The sequence below is a fragment of the Pristiophorus japonicus genome, unplaced genomic scaffold (genome assembly GCF_044704955.1).
Source record: "Pristiophorus japonicus isolate sPriJap1 unplaced genomic scaffold, sPriJap1.hap1 HAP1_SCAFFOLD_225, whole genome shotgun sequence".
NCBI classification, from domain to species: Eukaryota; Metazoa; Chordata; class Chondrichthyes; family Pristiophoridae; genus Pristiophorus; species Pristiophorus japonicus.
In genome coordinates, this window is record NW_027251962.1 from 605,783 (window position 1) to 627,796 (window position 22,014).

A 22,014-nucleotide genomic window follows, 5' to 3' on the forward strand; every position below is an offset into this window, starting at 1 on the left:
TTTTCATACTTATCTGTTTTTATTCATTCTATTTCCGTGTCCCTTTTAAGGGGATGTGCTGTCCGTCCGAGATCATTCTCTGTCTCTTTAAAATGATGTGCTTTCAGAACCTCATCATTCTGTGTCTGTTTAAAAGGGATGTGCTGTCTGTCCCGGATTTCCAATTTCAAATTTCAAAACCTGCCTTTGGAGGTTGAGGAATTTTAGTTTGTTTGTGTGTTTGTGTAAGCTAGAGTGTGTGCAAACGTGCTGTGCGACCTTACTGTCATGTGAGAAAAGTGCATTACATGCAACTTGAAACAGTACTGATTTGACTGAACACTCCTTCGTGGACTCTCTGAGGGTAGAAGAATCTGCTGTGGGATTTTGCTATTCCACATCTGAAAGAAGGGAAAATGCACAAGTTAGAAATATAGCGACTTTAGACAAGGCTTGCCTGTGGGCTGTGTGATATGATGACATCCTCCATCCTTATTTTCAAATTCAAATCAAATCAAACAAAGACAAGACATGACTGACTGACTGACTTTGTTTATACATGTATACATATATGTGTATATTTATATATAATCCCAAATTTTTAACTTCCAAAATAAATATGCTGTTTCTGTTCTGCCTGCGTTGGGCTCTATTACATTTGACCTCTTTCACAGCACAAGCAGCTGCTGTCAGATCCAGCAGAAAGACACACGCGACTTTAAAAGATCGCCCTTGTAGCCCACATCTTCCCTCATGACTTGTCTTCCACCATGGGCTTACTGTATTTGGGTATTTTTTGACTGCACCCCTCATTTCCAATGGAATTCTTCTAGTCACACAGCCTTCGTTAAATCAAAAAATACTTAGATTATGAATCAATTATTTATTTATTTAAAACAATTCAAATTAAATTTTTTTTAAATACAATATAAATGCATTTATTTTCTTAAAATGTTAAATATTTATATATTTCAGACTGGGCTGGTTTTACGTCCCTCCCTCCTTCCTGCCTTTCTATTACGTGTGGCTTCAATAACAGTCTCTGCCTCGCGTGGTCCTGAGCCCCACTGCACAATTGCCTTCATGGATGATCGAAATCTCACTTTATTCTTTTAAAAGTGAACTGCTGTCAGTCAAGGTTTATTCTACATCTGGTTAAAAGGGATATCCTTGCAGTCCCGGATCATTCTGTGTCTGTTTAAATGGGCTGGTTGTCAGTTCCGGTTCATAATCTTTCCCTTTAAAACGGATTTTCTCATAAACCCGGGTCATCCTGTATAGTTTGTGAAGGAGTATGATTTCAGCTGCAATGTCCGAATTGTTAAACTGTTGTGTTCCAATTTACATTGGGCTTGCTTGCGCCGGTGCGCACCCAGATCGCAGTGCATCTGTTCATTCACTCGAAATATGCTCATCTTTTCCAAAATCCACTCGTTGATATTGCAGTTGCCCCCAATTTGCTCGCAATATACACAACAACACAATGGATGGTGCTGGCAGCGTCCGCGTGGCCTAATGGATAAGGCGCCTGACTTCGATTATAACAACAAAGTTATCAGAAGGTTGCGGGTTCGAGTCTTTCCGCGGTCAATTTAGCTCGATACGTGCAATTTTATATTGTTTATTTTGATTCTGCCGAGAAACCAACATCTCTTCCAGTCACTCACCTGAAGTAAAGGAAGGCTGTTTGCTTCAAGAATCTCATGGCAATCATTCACCATTGTCGTTCTGCATGCACGGGTAGAGCAAGCTGTGAATTGGTCCTTCTTGCACATTATTTCTGTTTGGATACAAAAAGCAGGAAATTGAATGGCTGACGATTGTTAAAACAGAGACGAGGTGGTCGAGAGGTTAAGGCGAAGGATTGCTAATCCATTGTGCTCAGCATGCTTGGGTTCGAAACCCATCCTCGTCGTTGTTGGCGTACAGCTTGACCACGTTTTGACATTCATATTTAACATCATCGCCAAATTCCCCTTTTACTTCCAGGGATGCTGTACTTTTCTCATGTCATGTCTCAAAATAATAATATATTCGTCAGAAGGAGAACAGTTGCAGGACAATGGCGAGGGGGACTAATTAGATAGCTCCCTGAGGGACAGAACAAGCACGATGGGCCTAATATCTTTTCTCACGACCGTCAGAATCTGAGAGCTGCGCTTTTCACTGTCGGCGGCTCGTTAGTCTAGGGATATGATTCTCGCTCAGAAATGATCACATTTGAAATGCGAGAGCTCTCGGGCCAAATCCCTCAAGAGCCCCGCCATGTTTTACTCAAAGTTCCGCTTTTCACAGCCACTCGACATGTGAGACAACAGACATATTTCACGTTAAAACGTGTGATTTTGCGCCGATGTTCCTTTCGCATCCAAATCCCAGAGCAAAGTGAAACCCGCCAAACTGAGTAAAGTTAAAATATCTCAGAGGTACTCGGCTCTGTGACTCGGTGCATCACCTAAACCCTTGTTTGGTTCCGTCCAATACTTGATCAGTATATCTTGCTGTCTGTACGCATGAGCTCACCTCAATTGAGATAAGCATACATTCAGTGTCAATCTCCACCTCTGCCCTGAATATGAGTGCGTCCTGTTTCTCTAGAGCTGAAAAGATGAGAGAAGCTGCCTTTTGAATTCGAACCTTGGCTGCCGAATTCAAAGCGGACAAGAATTCAATCCGGGCTGGCAAAGCTGCCTGGTCTGATTAAAAGGCGGTGACACCCTATATTATAGGCATGTACTCGCCTTCTGACCTCAACATTAGGTTCAACGTATCGGATGATAAGTACCGCTCTCATTGTCTGTTAATGGTTCTGCTATTCCCACTAACACCTCCTCTGGACCATCCTTTGTTACGTTATTGTCCGATTACCACCCAGTTTGCCTTTCTCCATTGTGCCATTTATTATTTAATCACTCCTGCGTTCCACTGTATCACAGACGTTGCCATTTGACCTTTCTCGCTGCATATTTTTTTCAGGCGCTCTTTTTGTTGAAAAAATCTGTAATCTTTAACTTTTTCCTAAAATATCGGAATGATCATCCGCCAGAACGTGAAACCGGAATCTTCCTCATCAAAATCTGCGCGACCTGCCGAGTTTTACATATTTATCTGTTTTTATTCATTCTATTTCCGTGTCCCTTATAAGGGGATGTGCTGTCTGTCCGAGGTCATTCTCTGTCTCTTTAAAATGGTGTGCTATCAAACCCGCTTCATTCTGTGTCTGTTTAAAAGTGATGTGCTGTCTGACCCGGAGTTCACATTCTAAATTTCAAAAACTGCCTTTGGAGGGTGCAGGAATTTTGGTTTGTTTGTGTCTTTGCGTAAGCCAGTGTGTGTGCAAACGTGCTGTGCGATTTTACTTTCATGTGAGAAAAATGCATTGCATGCAACTTGAAACCGTACTGATTTGATTGAACACTTTTTCGTGGACTCTCTGACGGTAGAAGAATCTGCTGTGGGATTTTGCTATTCCACATCTGAATGAAGGGAAAATACACAAGTTAGAAATATAGCGATTTTAGGTAGGGCTTGCGTGTGGGCTGTGTGATATGATGACATCCTCCATCCTTATTTTCAAATTCAAATCAAATCAAACCAAGACAAGACATGACTGACTGACTGACTTTGTTTATACATGTATATATATATGTGTATATTTATATATAATCCTAAATTTTTAACTTCCAAAATAAATATGCTTTTTCTGTTCTGCCTGCACGGGGCTCTCTTACATTTGACCTCTTTCACAGCACAAGCAACTGCTGTCAGATCCAACAGAAAGACACACGCGACTTTAAAAGATCGCTCTTGTATCCCACATCTTCCCTCGTGGCTTGTCTTCCACCATGGGCTTACTGTGTTTGGATATTTATTGACTGCACCCCTCATTTCCAATTGAATTCTTCTAGTCACACAGCCTTCGTTCAATCAAAAAATACATAGATTAAGAATCAATTATTTATTTATTTAAAACCACTCAAATTAAATTTTTTTTAAATACAATTTAAATGCATTCATTTTATTAAAATGTTAAATACTTATATATTTCAGACTGGGCTGGTTTAACGTCCCTCCCTCCTTTCTGCCTGTTTATCACCTGTGGCTTCAATAACAGCCTCTGCCTCGCGTGGTCCTGAGCCCCACTGCACAATTGCCTTCAGGGATGATCGAAATCTCACTTTATTCTTTTAAAAGGGAACTGCTGTCAGTCAAGGGTTATTCTGCATCTGGGCAAAGGGGATGTCCTTGCAGTCCCGGATTATTCTGTGTCTGTTTAAATGGGCTGGTTGTCAGTACAGGTTCATAATCTTTCCCTTTGAAATGGATTTTCTCATAAACCCGGGTCATCCTGTATTGTTTCAGAAGGTGTATCATTTCAACTGCAATGACCGAATTGTTAAACTGTGTGTTCCAATTGACATTTGGCTTGCCTGCGCCGGTGCGCACCCAGATCGCAGTGCACCTGTTCATTCACTCGAAATATGCTCATCTTTTCCAAAATCCGCTCCTTGATATTGCAGTTGCCCCGAATTTGCTCGCAATATACACAATAACACAACGGCTGGTGCAGGCAGAGGCCGAGTGGCCTAATAGATAAGGCGTCTGACTTCGATTACAACCGCAAATTTATCAGAAGTTTGCAGGTTTGTGTCCTTCCGCGGTCAACGTAGCTCGCTACGTGAAATTTTATATTCTTTGTTGTGATTCTGGCGAAAAACCAACCATCTCTTCCAGTCACTCACCTGAAGCAAAGGAAGGCTGTTTGTTTCAAGAATCTCATGGCAAGCATTCATAATTGTCGATCTGCATGCACGGGCAGAGCAAGCTGTGAAGTGGCCTTTCTTGCACATTATTTCTGTTTGGATACAAAAAGCAGGAGATTGAATGGCTGACGACTGTTGAAGCAGAGGCGAGGTGGCCGAGAGGTTAAGGCGATGGATTGCTAATCCATTGTGCTCAGCATGCTTGGGTTCGAAACCCATCCTCGTCGTCGTTGGTGTACAGCTTGACCACGTTTTGACATTCATATTTAACGTCATCGCCAAATTCCACTTTTATTACAGGGATGCTGTTCTTTTCTCATGTCATGTCTCAAATTAATAATATATTCGTCAAAAGGAGAGCATTTGCAGGATAATGGCGAGGGGGACTAATTAGAGAGGTTAAGGCGATGGACTGCTAATCTAGTGTGCTCTGCATGCATAGGTTCGAATCCCATTCGCTTCGTCGTTGTCTTACAGCGTTGACCTTGCTGATCGGTTTGTCATTCAAATTCGCCTTTTACTTGCAAGGATGCTGTACTTTGCTCATGTCATGTCTCAAATTAAGAATATATTCTTCAAAAGGATAACATTTGTAGGATTATGGAGAGGGGGATTAATTAGATAGTTTTCTGAGGGATAGCAGAAGCACGATGGGGCTAATATCTTTTCTCATTACCGTCAGAATCTGAGAGCTGCGTTTTTCACTGTCGGCGGCTCGTTGGTCTAGGGGTTTTATTCTCACTTCGGAATGAGATATGTGATTTGATATGTGAGAGATTCGCGGACGAGCCCCGCCATTTTTTACTCAAAGTTCCATTTCTCACAGCCGGTCGACATGTGAGAAACCACACACATTTCACATTAAAACGTGTGATTTTGCGCCGATGTTCCCACAGCGTCCAAATCCCAAGGCAAAGATTTAATTCCCTTCCCACTGACTACTGCGGACAGACATGCTTACCTTGGTAACGGAATGGTCATTCTGTCATCACTTTCTAAACAATAGCACACAAGACAATGGGTCATCAATAAATGGTAAATGAATTAAACACTCTGCTATTACATTGTAAAAAATATGAAATAAAATGCTGGACAATAACTGGTGCAGAAAGTAGCTTATCCCTCGCAAAGATTAAGAATGATGTGTTTTGTGTACACACACACACACATAGCAACGACTCTGTGAGCAGTCTTTTCAGTTGTTCTACGTAGCCTGATGTAACGTATTTCTTAGGACTTTAGGAACTTGCGGGAACCAATTCGACGGTATTTGCTGTGTCAGTATCTCAAGAGGTTGCGCGCCTTTGCTCCTCACACTGCCCGGGGGAATGGGGCAGATATTTAAAGGGACACGGACTCTCTTTTCTCTGCCTATTTATACTTAAAGGAACAGTCCAGTTTAATACAAAGTGTCGGCGGACTTCACTAACCGAGCTCCCATTAACATTCGCTCCCTTCTGTAAAGTCCTGTGAGTGTAAAGCTGTCTATTCGAGTGACTTGAGACTTTCTAAAATTGCACATTGTTTTTATAATCCACTTGACTTGCTTGTTTAATTTGGAAAAATTTCAGAATTGTCCAGTGTGACGAAGGTTTTGTTTAAAGGTGGAGTAAAATGTGTTTCAAAATATTCTTTCCAACCCTCCCTCAACCATCCAAATTTTAGAACACTCTGCAATACTGACTGGGAAGTTCCCAAGTTCGGTCCATGGTCTGGGCTGTTAGTTGATCTCAGGCAAGGCAGCAGTTCAGGGGTTATAATTGTCCTCAGTACCACTGGGCTAAATATGACTAAAAATTAGCCACTGCGCTTGCTCTTGATACTGATGCAGTGACTTCAACTGGGAGGTTTGTCGATGTCATTTGGGGGTAGGATTGGATTCGGCTCTGATGCCTACCACAGCGGAAATCCTGCTGACACTCACTGACTCGACTGATGGTGAAGCACTAGAGGTTAACAAATTTCTGTGGAATTGCACCCAGCCAGATTCAGAACTTCCTGGAGAAAGTAACTCGCAGTTGATTTTAGACAGTAAGGATGGAGGGAGTGTGTCTAGAATAAGGCTTTTACATCGTTGGAGGGACAGGAGCGGACAGGATGTCCTATAGAATCTAGATTTGTCGATTCTGAATTTATATCCTGTACTTAAAGGAACAACTTTTGCAACCTACATTTGCAGGGTATTAGAATGGGAGAATCTGCAGCTTGGTAACTCAAACCAAACATCACGTCAAGATTTGAGAGAATCAACAGATTCATCAGGATCACGTTATCATCAGCCTTTGGAAAAACACCAATCACAGCGGTGAGAAACAGGACACATGTTCTGCGTGTTGATAGAACTTCAACTATTCGTCAACCTCCGAGACTCGTGTGCCTAGCTGACTAAACACTGTAAATGTGGGGACTGTGGGATTGGTTGCAGATGTGCGTTTGGTGGAAACACATCAGGGAGAGACCGTTTACCGCCTGAGTGTGGAAAAAGATTCAGTCTCTCATCTCACCAACTGACATTCGAGGACTTAGATAACATACTTTCTCCTGTGAATATAGAGCTGTGTTATTGGCTCATGATGTTTTTACTTGTCCATCTAGTTGACTTTAAACCTTTGCCAATTAGTTGATGTGTTCGGTTTACTTACAGATATTTTAAAAAAATACATTTACTCGGTGGATTCAAATTTAAATTGAAGCAAGCTTTGCAGGTGTGATACTCTATTCACACATTGAAGCTGAGAGAGATGTTGTGGGCACAAGAAAATTCCAGTATGTGTAAGTAATTAACAGACTGGATTTTGTGTTTAGTGATCCTGGGCGTGTTAGCTATCCCTACCCTGGACATCAAGGCACTCTGGACGGTATGGGGAACTGTGACTTGTCCTGAGAGTAACCAAAGGTCTGAGAACTGATACAATCTAGAGGTAGAAAGGAGTAAAGGCGCAAAATGAAGCGTTCGATAACAAGACATCAATTTGTCACCTCTTATCATGGAGACATCGAGTATCGACACACTGTGTTATTTGAAATATCAAAATATTAAACTCCAGCCCAGTTTTATGGGTGATTAACATCAGCAGAAACAAATCCCAACTGACAGAATGAACACGATTCAGTCAGGATGTGATTAACAGCAGTAAGGACAGTAGAACCCAACCCCTGCAGTCCCTTACGAACTCGCAATTCAAATGACTGAGTAAATCCCTTCCCACACCTGCCCAGTGGGAACTCGCTAGAGTTTCAGCAGATCAGATGACTGAGTGAAACCTTGGCCACACACAGAGCAGGTGAATGGTCTCTCCCCAGTGTGTATGCGATGAAGGATTTCTAGATCAGACGGGGAACTGAATCCATTCCACAGTCTCCACATTTCCATGATTTCTCCATGGAGCAGGTGTCCTTATGTCTCTCCAGGTTGGGCGATCAGTTGAAGTTTCGTCCACACACAGCACACGTGTAGCTTCTCTCCGCTGTGAATGGTGCGATGTTTTTCAGGCTGTGTAACTGGTTGAAGCTCTTTCCACATTCAGTAAACTGGAACATTCTCACTCCGATAGTGTATGTGTGTCTCGGTGCTTTTACAGTCACACTGATGTTTGAAATATTTTCCCACAGACAGAACAGAAAAATGTGTCTCCTTCCACATTCAAAGCCAGATGGTATTCATCATTTCGAGTTTACATGGTTGGTTAAGTACGCAAAGTGAGAATAAAATAAATGAGCTGCTGATTTTCTCTGCTGATCACTGGGCCTTTTGTGCTGGCCAAATAGGGGGAACCCGAGCTGGCCCAATAGGATGTGCCTGCGTGACCCAATAGGGTGAGCCCGGTCTGGCCCAATAGTGTGAGTTCGGGTTGACCCAAGGAGATGAGACTTTGTTGGCCCAATACTGTTACCGTGGGCTGGTCTGACCGAACAGCGTGAGGCGTGCTGGCCCAGGGTCACCAGACAACTATCACAACAACAAGGCTCCCTTTCAGGGGCCACTGAGCTGGACATAAACATGTGACCAATCAAACTGACAGACATCCTGAAGCACCGGTCACCCTTTTTTCCCTGCACAAAGGACCGTGCATGCGCCGTGAGACCGCCCTGACCAATATGGCGGCTGCTGAGCACGCTCCCACCACCGGGGGAAACAGTTTTACTCGTTGGAGTTCAAAAGAATGAGGGGTGACCTTATAGAAACATTTAAAATAAATGAAAGTGATAGACAAGATAGAGGCAAGTAGGTTGTTTCCACTGGTCGGGGAGATAGAAGTAGGGGTCACTGCCTCTAACTACGGGAGAGCCAATTAAAAACCTAGTTGAGAAGGAATTTCTTCTCCCAGAGGGTTGTGAATCTGTGGAATTCTCTGCCCAAGGAAGCAGTTGAGGCTAGCTCATTGAATGTATTCAAGTCACAGATGGATAGATTTTTAACCAATAATGGAATTAAGGTTTATGGGGAGCGGGCGGGTAAGTGGAGCTGAGTTCACAGCCAGATCAGCCATGATCGTGTTGAATGGCGGAGCAGGTTCGAGGGGCTAGAAGGCCTACTCCTGTTCCTAATTCTTATGTTTTTATGTTCTTATTAGATACTGCCAAGAAAGGCGCCAAGAAAACGGTCACTAAAATACCACCGAAGAGCAGCAAGAAGCGCAGAAAGTCGAGGAAGGAGAGTTACTCCATTTACATCTAAAAAGTGATGAAGCAGGTACACCCTGACACTGGCATATCCTCCAAGGCCATCGGCATCATGAACTCGGTTGTGAACGATATTTTGGAGCGCATCACTAGTGAGGTTTCCCACCTGGCCCATCACAACAAGCGCCGCACGATCAGCTCTCGGGAGATCCAGACCGCCATGCGCCTGCTGCTGCCGGGGGAGCTGGCCAAGCACGCCGCCTCGGAAGGGACAAAGGCGGTGCCCAAGTACACCAGCTCCAAATAAAACTGCACACCTCTCCCCAAAGACTTATTGGGATCATTGGTTAAGTCTTTTTGGCGGTTTACGCTGCCTTGTAGAGCGGCTGAGTTGGGGATCCAGTTTTTGGGCGTTGGCCTGAGTGTCTGCTGTTTGCGGTGCATCAGGCCCTTCCGGACTGCCCACAATCACTGGGCTCTCCTCCGCTTGGTTCCGATGTGCGCTCGCCTGTGGAGGAGTGAACTCTATATCGTGTTCTTCCTCTGCTTCTTCTATGTGGTTGCTGAACTCTCTTTTTGTTTAATCCACGTGTTTGCGGCAGATTTGTCCATTGGTAAGTTTAACTATCAGAATCCTATTCCCCTCTTTGGGCAATCACAGTGCCTGCGATTTACTTAAGCCCTGCAGCGTAGTTGAGGACAAACCCAGAGTCATTGACATCAATACATCGTGCTCTCGCATTCTCGTCATGGTAGTCACATTGTGACTGGCGCCTGCTCTCAACAATTTCTTTCATGGTGGCGTGTATAATGGATAACCTGGTTTTGAGTGTCCTTTTCATTAGCAGCTCTGCGGGTGGAACCTCTGTGAGCGAGTGTGGTCAGGATCTATTGGCCAACAGGAGTCATGATAAGCGGCTTTGTAGGGAACCCCCTTGGATTCTGAGCATTCACTGTTTGATTATCTGCACTCCTCGTTCCAACTGACCATTTGAGGCCGCCTTTAACGGTGCCGTTCTGACATGGTTGATACCATTTCCTGCCATGAAGTCCTGGAATTCAATGCTTGTAAAGCACGGGCCATTGTCGCTGACAAAGGCGTCCGGTCGACCATGGGGAGCGAACATTGCACGTTGACTTGAAACCTTGGCGGAAGATGTGCTTGAATTGAGAATGTCACACTCGATCTATTTGAATTGGCCTCGACTGCAACGAAAAACATTTTTTCTCATGAAAGGACCTGCGTAGTCCACATGGATACATGACCATGGTTTGGCGGGCAAGGACCAGCGGCTAAGGTGAGACTTCCCTGGGCGCATTGCCCAGCTGGGCACATGTGTTGCATCTGTGAACACAAAATTCCAGGTCTGCATCTATCCCTGGCCAACAAACCTGTGACCTGGCAATTGCTTTCATCATGACAATGCCTGGGTGTTCATTGTGGAGTTCTCTGTTGAACATCTCTCTGCCCATCTGGGGCATGACTACACGGTTTCCCCATAGTAGGCAATTTGCCTGAATCGAAAGTTCATCCTTGTGTCTGTGAAATGGTTTGAATTTCTCAGGGAAAGCCCCGTACGTGGCTGCCCAGTCCACATTTAGGACACATTTCTTGACTAAAGACAATAGTGGGTCTCTATTTGTCCAGATTTTGATCCGACGGTCTGTCACAGGTGAGCCTTTGCTTTCGACAACTTCAACAGCCATGACAATCTCAGCAGCATGCTCGGTTGGCCCCTCGGTGGTGGCAAGTGGGAGCCTGCTGAGTACTTCGGTGCAGTTTTCAGTGCCCGGTCTGTGCTGAATTGTGTCGTCATAGGCGGCGAACGTGAGTGCCCCCTCTGTATGGGGGCCAATCCATTTGCATTTATGGCCTTGCTGTCAGCCAAAAGGGACGTTCGGGGTTTGTGACCTGTCTCCAGCTCACACTTCCTGCCAAACAGGTACTGGTGCATTTTTTTACTCCATATATCCATGCAAGCGCTTACTTTTCTACCATCCCGTAGCCCCGTTCTGCCTGGGACAGACTTCTGGAGGCATAAGCTACCGGCTGTAACTGATCATTGGCATTCACATGCTGAAACACATACCTGACCCCATAGAACGACACATCGCATGTTAAATCAAGTTTCTTACATGGGTCATATAGCGTTAACATATTGGTGGAGCATAACAAATGTTGTGCTCAATTAGAAGCCCTTTCCTGGCTGTCCCCCCAGAAGCATTCAGGACCTTTGTGCAGGAGCACGTGTGGCGGTTCTAACAGCCTGCTCAATTTGGGAAGAAAGTGACCAAAATAATTCAGCCGCCCCAGGAATGAATGCAACTCCGTCGTGTTACGGTTTCTGGGTGCCCTCTGAATCGCTTCCGTTTTGGACACAGTAGGTCTGATCCCGTCTGCTGCTACCCTCATCCACAGGAATTCTACCTCTAGAGCTAGGAAGATGCACTTCACCTTTTTCTGTCGCAGACCTACCCGGCCATCGCAATCGGTGTATGTTTACGGCCTTGCAGGCCAGAAATGATTTATGGTACCTTACAGCAGGATTTTATAACAGCAAACTTGTTGCACTGTCTGTCGGCAGTGACCAGTTTAAAACCGACAATGTCTGAGGGTCCTTTCTGATCAGGAACCTAACCGCTTAATTGCAGAGATTGAATTGTTAATTTAGATCTGGGACAATTGTGATCGATAGAGCATTAACCTGCCCTTACATTGATCCTGTGGGTGGCTCGGAAAAGAGCCTTTGGTTTATTAGATTAAATCCTGTCCTCTTTACTTGCTCTTGGACACACTGGTGGTTTTCTTGGGCAGCAGCACAGCCTGTATATCAGGAAGCACCCCGCCCTGAGCGATGGTCACCTTTCCCAGCAGCTTGTTGAGCTCCTGGTCGTTGTGGATGGCCAGCTGCATGTGTCTGGGGATGGTGCCGGTCCTCTTGTTGTCGTGGGCCGGGTTGCGGGCCAGCTCCAGGATTTCAGCCGGTCAGATACTCGAGCACATCAGCCATGTAGACCGGAGCTCCGGCACCCACATACTCAGCATAGTTCCCCTTCCGCAGGAGCCTGTGAACACGGCCCACAGGGAACTGCAGTCTGGCCCGGGAGGAGCGAGACTTGGCCTTGGCCCGAGCTTTTCCGCCTGTTTTTCATCTTCTAGATATTTCCACAATCTACACGTTCATGGAAAGAATGAGAAACTCCTCCCACATCTGCCTTATACCTTCTGGAGGAATGCAGGGAGCGAACTTATGATTGGTCGCTCTGTGGTGAATTTCATTGGTCCTTTCGGATGACCAATCGCAGCCTGTTTAGCCCACCAAAGAAATCGAGGCGCAAATGACTGTTCTGAACAGTCAGTCTTCGAAGGATTTAGAAATTCAAAAATCCCGCCAATAATTGTTAAAATTGCGTATAATGTTAGTAACTTCCCCATTAGCCAAAAATAAGTCCAAACACTTTTATTTTCCCTTTGTCTTAATCCACATTTCACGTGCAAGTTCCAGGCTGTTACAATCAGGATTAAGTTCGGGTTCAGTTTCAAACTATATGTAATGGGAGGGAATCACTCCCCACTTATTCTGTAACGGGACACAATCCATCTCAATCTTTGTAAAAGTTGGATTTCATAGATTATCGATCGATCAACCGCACAGGCATCAGTGAGACCAGAACTGGGAGTCCTTCTGTGAAAAGGGAAGAGGGACAGAGTGTTCAAACTGCCCCGGTTCTGGTCTCTGTAAGAACACCCATTCTGGGTTGTTACACTCGGACTCGAAGGTTAATAATGGGTTTGAATCCTAAGTAGAATTTTCTTTTAAATTGAAAAGGGCGTGAGAGAGATCAAGGTGGCTAATGTCTGAGTATCATCCGAAAACAAGTTTCTAATTCTTTGGCAGGCGATGCAAATGAACGGATCTGAGAGCAAAGGGAAAAGGCGACCAGTGACCGTGTTTGTAGTTTAGGGCGGGAAAAGGAAGAACCGGAAAGTAAAATCAGTTATCTGAAAATTTAAAACTAAATCTACAGCTCGAACTGCAAAGGTCCCCATACACTTGTTCAGGAAAGAATTACATTAAATTGAGTCTAAAGGGAGATGCGTTTGTGCAGCTCTTTCAGCAGGACCTCAAAAGTAGTAATCTCGGGATTGCTACCAGTGCCACATGCTAGTCAGAGTAGGAATCGCAGGATAGCTCAGATGAATACATGGCTTGAGCAATGGGGCAGCAGGGAGGGATTCAAATTTCTGGGGCATTGCAACCGGTTCTGGGGGAGGTGGGACCAGTACAATCCGGACGGTCTGCACCTGGGCAGAATCGGAACCAATGTCCACAGGGGAGATTTTTCTAGTGCTGTTGGGGAGGAGTTAAACTAATATGGCAGGGGGATGGGAACCAATGCTGGGAGATAGAGGGAAACAAAAAGAGGCAAAAGCAAAAGACAGAAAGGAGATGAGGAAAATTGGAGGGCAGAGAAACCCAAGGCAAAGAACAAAAATGGCCATTGTACAGCAACATTCTAAAAGGACAGAGGGTGTTAAATAAACAAGCCTAAAGGCTTTGTGTCGAAATGCAAGGAGTATCCGTAATTAGGTGGATGAGTTAACTGTGCAAATAGATGTTAACAAATATGATGTGATTGGGATTACGGTGACGTGGCTCCAGGATGATGAGGGCTGGGAACTCAACATCCAGGGGTATTCAACATTCAGGAAGGATAGAATAAAAGGAAAAGGAGGTGGGGAAGCATTGCTGGTTAAGGAGGAGATTAAGGCAATAGTTAGGAAGGACATTATCTTGGATGATGTGGAATCTATATGGGTAGAGCTGCAGAACACCAAAGGGCAAAAAACGTTAGTGGGAGTTGTGTCCAGACCTCCGAACAGTAGTAGTGATGTTCGGGAGGGCATCAAACAGGAAAGTAGGGGTGCATGCAATAAAGGTGCAGCAGTTATAATGGGTGACTTTAATATGCATATAGATTGGGCTAACCCAACTGGAAGCAATACGGTGGAGGAGGATTTCCTGGAGTGCATAAGGGATGGTTTTTTAGACCAATATGTCGAGGAACCAACTAGGGGGGAAGCCATCTTGGACTGGGTGTTATGTAATGAGAGAGGATTAATTAGCAATCTGGTTGTGCGAGGCCCCTTGGGGAAGAGTGACCATACTATGGTGGAATTCTGCATTAGGATGGAGAATGAAACAGTTAATTCAGAGACCATGTTCCAGAATTCCAAGAAGGCTAACTTTGAAGGAATGAGGCGTGAATTGGCTGGGATGTATTGGCGAATGATACTGAAGGGGTTGACTGTGGATGGGCAATGACAGACATTTAGAGACCGCATGGATGAACTACGACAATTGTACATTCCTCTCTGGCATAAATATAAAAAAGGGATGGTGGCTCAACCGTGGCTATCAAGGGAAATCAGGGATAGTATTAAAGCCAAGGAAGTGGCATACAAATTGGCCAGAAATAGCAGCGAATCTGGGGACTGGGAGAAATTTAGAACTCAGCAGAGGAGGACAAAGGATTTGATTAGGGCAGGTAAAATGGAGTATGAGAAGAAACTTGCAGGGAACATTAAGACAGATTGCAAAACTTTCTATCGATATGTAAAGAGAAAAATGTTGGTAAAGACAAACGTAAGTCCCCTGCAGTCAGAATCAGAGGAAGTCATAACGGGGAACAAAGAAATGGCAGACCAATTGAAAAAGTACTTTGCTTCTGTATTCACGAAGGAGGACTCAAACAACCGTCCGGTTATAAAAGGGGTCGGGGGGTCTAGTAATGAGGAGGAACTGAGGGAAATACTTATTAGCCGGGAAATTGTGTTGGGGAAATTGATGGTATTGAAGGCCGATAAATCCCCAGGGCCTGATGGACTGCAACCCAGAGTACTTAAGGATGTGGCCTTGGAAATAGTGCATGCATTGACATTCATTTTCCAACATTCCATTGACTCTGGATCAGTTCCTTTCGAGTGGAGGATAGCCGATGTAACCCCACTTTTTAAAAAAGGAGGGAGAGTGAAAACAGGGAATTATAGACCGGTTAGCCTGACATCGGTAGTGGGTAAAATGATGGAATCAATTATTAAGGATTTCATAGCAGTGCATTTGGAAAGAGGTGAAATGATAGGTACAAGTCAGCATGGATTTGTGAAAGTGAAATCATGCTTAACAAATCTTCTGAAATTTGTTGAGGATGTTTCCAGTTGAGTGGACAGGGAGAACCAGTTGATGTGGTAAATTTAGACTTTCAGAAGGCGTTCGACAAGGTCCCACACAAGAGGTTGATGTGCAAAGTTAGAGCTCATGGGATTGGGTGTAGTGTGCTGACATGGATTGAGAACTAGTTGTCAGACAGGAAGCAAAGAGTAGGAGTAAATGGGTACTTTTCAGAATGGCAGGCAGTGACCGCAAGGTTCTGTGCTGGGGCACCAGCTGTTTACACTGTACATTAATGATTTAGATGAGGGGATTAAATGTAGTAACCCCAAATTAGCGGAAGACACAAAGTTGGGTGGCAGTGTGAGCTGCGAGGAGGATGCTGTGAGGCTGCAGAACGATTTGGATAGGTTAGCTGAGTGGGCAAATGCATGGCAGATGAAGAAAATGTTGATAAATGTGAGGTTATCCACTTTGTTGGTAAAAACAGAGAGACAGACTATTATATGAATGGTGACAGATTAGGAAAAGGGGAGGTGCAAAGAGACCTGGGTGTCATGGTACAACAGTCATTGAAGGTTGGCATGCAGGTGCAGCAGGTGGTTAAGAAAGCAAATGGCATGTTGGACTTCATGGCAAGGGGATTTGAGTACAGGGGCAGGGAGGTGTTGCTACAGTTGTACAGGGCATTGGTGAGGCCACACCTGGAGTATTGTATACAGTTTTGGTCTCCTAACCTGAGGAAGGACATTGTTGCTATTGAGGGAGTGCAGCGAAGGTTCATCAGACTGATTCCCGGGATGGCGGGAGTGACCTATCAAGAATGACTGGATTAACTGGGCTTGTATTCACTGGAGTTCAGAAGAATGAGAGGGGACCTCATAGAAACATTTAAAATTCTGACGGGGTTAGACAAGTTAAATGCAGGAAGAATGTTCCCAATGTTGGGGAAGTACAGAACCAGAGGTCACAGTCTAAGGATAAGGGGTAAGCCATTTAGGACCGAGATGCGGAGGAACTTCTTCACCCAGAGAGTGGTGAACCTGTGGAATTCTCTACCACAGAAAGTTGTTGAGGCCAATTTACTAAATATATTCAAAAAGGAGTTAGATGAGGTCCTTACTACTTGGGGGATCAAGGGGTATGGCGAGAAAGCAGGAATGGGGTACTGAAGTTGAATGTTCAGCCATGAACTCATTGAATGTCGGTGCAGGCTAGAAGGGCCGAATGGCCTACTCCTGCACCTATTTTCTATGTTTCTATGTTGTGGATGGCGCTTAAAAGAGCCGTTATGTTTGAGTTTGATCTCTCAGGACAGCGTGCAGTTTTACTTGGAGCTGGTGGACTTGGTAACCACCTTTGTCCCTCGACACGGCGTGCTTGGCCAGCTCCCCGGGCAACAACAGGCGCACGGCGGTCTGGATCTCCCGGGAGCTGATGGTGTGGCGCATGTTGTAATGGGCCAGGCGGGAAGCCTCACCCACGATGCTCACCAAAATATCGTTCACAACCGAGTTGATGATGCCCATAGACTTGGAGGAGATGCAGGTGTCGGGCTGAACTTTGTAGATGTAGATGGAGTAACTCTCCTTCCTCCACCTTCGACGTTCCTTGCCGCCCTTCGGTGATGTTTTCTTCATTACTTTCTTGGTGGTAACTGTTTTCCGGGCAGGGAGCGGGCTCAGCGGCCGCCATCTTGTTCAGGGCGGGTCTCACGGCGCATGTGTGCTCCTTTGTGCAGGGACTATGTGTGGGCGGGGCTTCAGGGTGTATGTCAGTTTGATTGATCACATGTTTGTGCCCAGGTCAGTGGCCCCTGTAAGGGAGCCTTGCTGTGCTGATTGTTGTCTGGTGACCCTGGGCCTGGGCTCATCCTATTGGTCCAAGCCTGGCTCACCCTATTGGGCCATCCCATGCTCACCCTATTGCGCCATCCAAAGCTCACCGTATTCATCATCATCATAGATAATCACTCGAAATCGAGGATGTCTTGATCCAACTCTAAAAGTGAGCTCTCAGGTGACTGAACAGTCCAATACGGGAATTACAGTCTGATCCCTTTTGGGATGGACAGTGGTTGAATGAAAGAGTGTGTAGACTTGTTTGCTGCACGCTCCTTCCACTGCCTGTGCTAGATTTCGGTATGCTCTCGGCGATGAGACTCGAGGTGCTCAATGCCCTCCCGGATGCACTTCCTCCACTTCGGGTGGTCTTTGGCCAGGAACTCCCAGGTACCGGTGGGGATGTTGCACTTTATCAGACAGGCTTTGAGGGTGTTTTTGAAACGCATCCTCTGCCCACCTTAGGATCGCATGCCATGTAGGAGTTCCGAGTAGAGCATTTGCTTTGGGAGTCTTGTGTCAGGCTCGTGAACAATGCGGCCCGGCCAGCGGAACAGGTCGAGTGTGGTCAGTGCTTCGATGCTGGTGATGTTGGCCTGTTCAAGGACGCTAACGTTGGTGCATCTGTCCTCCCAGGGGATTTGCAGGATCTTGTGAATACATCGTTGATGTTATTTCTCCAGCAATTTGAGTTCAAATCTTTCAGCAAGCACATTGTCTCCAGGGCTGTTTAGTACATCCCCTCTGTATGGCTCAGAGATGTGGACACTATACAGCAGCCAATGCACCCGATTGGGACAGCACTGATACAACCTATTGGGGAAGTCCAAGTACACACTATTGGGCCAACCCGGGCTTACCCTATCGGGCCAGCCCAGGCTCGCCCCATTGAGCCAGCACAGGCTCACACTTTTGGGCTAGCCCGGCCTCACCCTATCAAACCAACCCAGGCTCGCCCTATTAGGCCAGCACATTCTCACACTATTCAGCAAGCACAGCCTCACACTATCGAGCCAGCACAGGCTCACAATATTGGGCCAGCACAATCTCACCCTATTGGGCCAGCACAGTCCCACACTATCGGGCCAGCCCAGGCTCACCCTATCGGGCCAGCATGGTCTCACACTATCGGGTAAGACAAGTCTCATCCTATCGAGCCAGCACAGTCTCTCCCTATCGGCCCAGCACAGGGTCACCCTATCACGCCAGCACAGTCTCACCCTATCGGGCCAGCACAAAATAGGAGGTGGGTGGGGTGGCTTGACCCATCCACCTCCACGGAAGTATGTGGGGGGCCTGACCTATCCACCTCCATGGCACGAACCTGGTATTGCAGTACTTCCAGGAACGATGCCGTGGCTCTCGGCCTTTTGGCTAAGAGCATTGGCGCAGAGTGATCGTTGATGTGTGAATGGTGACCTCGGGCGTTTGTGATTTGACAACGAATTGGAAAGATTGGCAACGAAAAATGTTTTAAAAAAAAAATAATTAAAAAAATATTTTAAAAAAAGTCTCACCCTATTGGCCCAGCACAGGCTCACCCTGTCGGGCCAGCACAGTCTCACCCTATAGGGCCAGCACAGTCTCACGCTAATCGCCCAGCACAGGCTCACCCTATCGGGCCAGCACAGTCTCACCCTATCGGGCCAGCGCAGTCTCACACTATTGGGCCTGTGCAGTCTCACGCTATCGGGCCAGCCCAGTCTCATCCTATCGAGCCAGCACAGTCTCACCCGATTGGCCCAGCACAGGCTCACCCTATCGGGCCAGCACAGTCTCACCCTTACGGGCCAGCACAGTCTCACCCTGTCGGGCCAGCACAGTCTCACCCAATTGGCCCAGCACAGGCTCACCATATCGGGCCAGCCCAGGCTCACCGTATTGGGCCAGCACAGTCTCACCCGATTGGCCCAGCACAGGCTCACCCTATCGGGCCAGCACAGTCTCACCCTTACGGGCCAGCACAGTCTCACCCTATCGGGCCAGCACAGTCTCACCCAATTGGCCCAGCACAGGCTCACCCTATCGGGCCAGCACAGTCTCACCCTTGCGGGCCATCACAGTCTCACCCTATCGGGCCAGTACAGTCTCACCCTATTGGCCCAGCAGAGGCTCACGCTATCGGTCCAGCCCAAGCTCACCCTATTGGGCCAGAACAGTCTTACCCTATCGGGCAGCACAGGCTCACACTATCGGGCAGCACAGGCTCACCTTTTTGGCCCAGCACAGGCTCACCCTGTCGGGCAGCAGAGTCTCACCCTATCGGGCCACCACTGGCTCACCCTATTGGCCCAGCACAGGCTCGTCCTTTCGGGCCAGCACAGTCTCACCCTATCGGGCCAGCACAGTCTCACCCTATCGGCCGAGCACAGGCTTACACTATTGGGCCTGCACAGTCTCACACTAATGGGCCAGCACAATCTCACACTATCGGGCCAGCACAGGCTCACACTATTGGGCCAGCACAATCTCGCCCTATTGGACCAGTCCAGGCTCAAACTATCGGGCAATTACAAACTCATCCTATTGGGCCAGCACAAAAGTCCCAGTGGCCAGCAGAGAAAATCAGCATCTCATTGATTTTATTCTCACTTTGCACACAGCTGGTGCAGGTCTGAACCCAACTATATAACGTGGAAATGATCAACATCCTCGGCCTTTGAATGTTGAAGCAGGAATGTTTGTCTTTTCTCTCTGTGGGAAAATATTACAAACATCTGGCAAAACACCGCGACACACAAGCATATGAGTGTAATTGTTCCAGTGCACTAGAAAGAGCTTCAACCAGTTACACAACCAGTTACACAGCCTGAAAAAACTTCGCATCATTCACAGGGGAGAGAAACTACATATATGTTGTGTGTGTGGACGAATTTTTAACTGATCCTCCAACCTGGAGAGACACAATGACACCAACACCATGGAGAAACCGAGGGAATGTGGAGGTAATGGGGAGGGATTCAGCTCCCCGTCTGATCTAGAAATTCATGGTCACAGTCACACCAGGAAGAGGCCGTTCACCTGCTCCGTGTGTGGGTAGGGTTTCACTCCATCATTTGCTGAAACTCCAGCGAGTTCACACTGGGGAAATGTGGGAAGAGTTTCATTCAGTCATCTGAATTGCGAGTTCACAAGTGACTACAGGGGTTGGGTTCTACTGTATTACTGCTGCTAATCACATTCTGACTGAATCATGTTTGTCCTGTCAGTTGGGATTTGTTTCTGCTGATGTTAATCATACTGAAAACTGGGCTGGAGTTTAATATTTTGATATTTCAAATTACACAATATGTCAATATTTGATATCTCTATGATAAGAGGCGACTATTGATGTCCTGTTACTGACTGCTCCATTTTGGGCCTTTTCTCCATTCTAACTCTCGATTGTTTCAGTTCTCATGCCATTGGTTACTCTCAGGGACAAGTCCCAGTTCCCCACAGATTCCAGAGTGCCTCTCTATGCCTTGCTGTCCAGATTAGGGATAGCTAACAGGCCCGGGTTCACTGAACACAAAATCCAGTCTGTTAATCACTTTCACTTAGAGGATTTAGCATGTGCCTCCAGCAGTTGTTGAGATAAGCGACTGCATCTCTTTCCACATTCAGCTGGTAAACGGCCTCTCCCTGATGTGTTTTCACCTGACGTGCATCTGCATCCATTCCCACTGTCCCCACATTCACAGTGTTGAGCCAGCTGGGCACACGAGTCTCACAGGCAAGATGACTTGTTGAAGGCACATCCACACACAGAACATATGTACTGTTTCTCCTCGCTGTGATTGGCGTTTTTCCAAAGACTGATGATAAGGTGATCCTGATGAATCCGATGATTCCCTCAAATATTGACGTGATGATTGGTTTGAGTTTCCAAGCTGCAGATCCTCCCCTTCTAATACCCTGCAAATGGAGGTTACAAAAGTTGTTACTTTAACAACAAGATATAAATTTCCACTGTGTTAGGCATCAGAGCCGAGTTCAATCCTGCCCTCAAGTGACATCCACACACTTCGCAGTTGATGTCACTGGATCGGTATCAAGAGCAAGGGAACTGGATAATTTTTACTTATATTTAACCCAGTGGTAGTGAGGACAGTTAGAACCCCTGAATTGCTGCCTTGACTGAGAACAACTAATAGCCCAGATCAAGGACCGAACTTGGGACCTTCCCAGTCAGTATTGCAGAGTGTTCCAAAATTTGTGGGGTTGGGGGAGGGTTAGAAAGAATATTTTCAAACAAATGTAAATCCACCTTTAAACAAAACCTTCGTCACAATGCACAATTCTTAAATCCTTTCAAGTTAGAAAAGCAATTCAAATGGATCATCAAAAACAATTGAGACATTATAGAAAGGCTCAAGTCACTGAAAATAAATAGCTTTACAATCACGGCACAATATAGAAGGGAGCGATTGTTAATGCGAGCTCGGCTTGTGAAGTCCTCCGACACTGCGAGATAAACTGGACTGTTCTTTTAAGTATAACTAGGCAGAGAAAAGGGAGTCCATGTCCCTTTAAATATCTGCTCCATTCCCCCAGGCAGCAGTTGAAGCAATAGCGTGCGGTATCTTTATATCCTGACGCAGCAAGACCTAATAAAACATATTGCATCAGCTTAAGCACAACAAATGAAAAGTG

General features: G+C 46.0%; 1 non-coding gene and 1 pseudogene across 1 annotated transcript; one reads left to right on the plus strand and one right to left on the minus strand.

Moving 5' to 3' along the window:
• The first annotated feature begins 4,887 nt into the window (after positions 1 to 4,887).
• On the plus strand, positions 4,888 to 4,969 carry trnas-gcu (transfer RNA serine (anticodon GCU)). Its single transcript has one exon. It is a non-coding gene; the product is annotated as a tRNA-Ser (tRNA).
• A 7,172-nt stretch (positions 4,970 to 12,141) lies between these two features.
• LOC139245614 (histone H2A-III-like) lies at positions 12,142 to 12,577 on the minus strand (annotated as a pseudogene).
• Between the last annotated feature and the right edge of the window lie 9,437 nt (positions 12,578 to 22,014).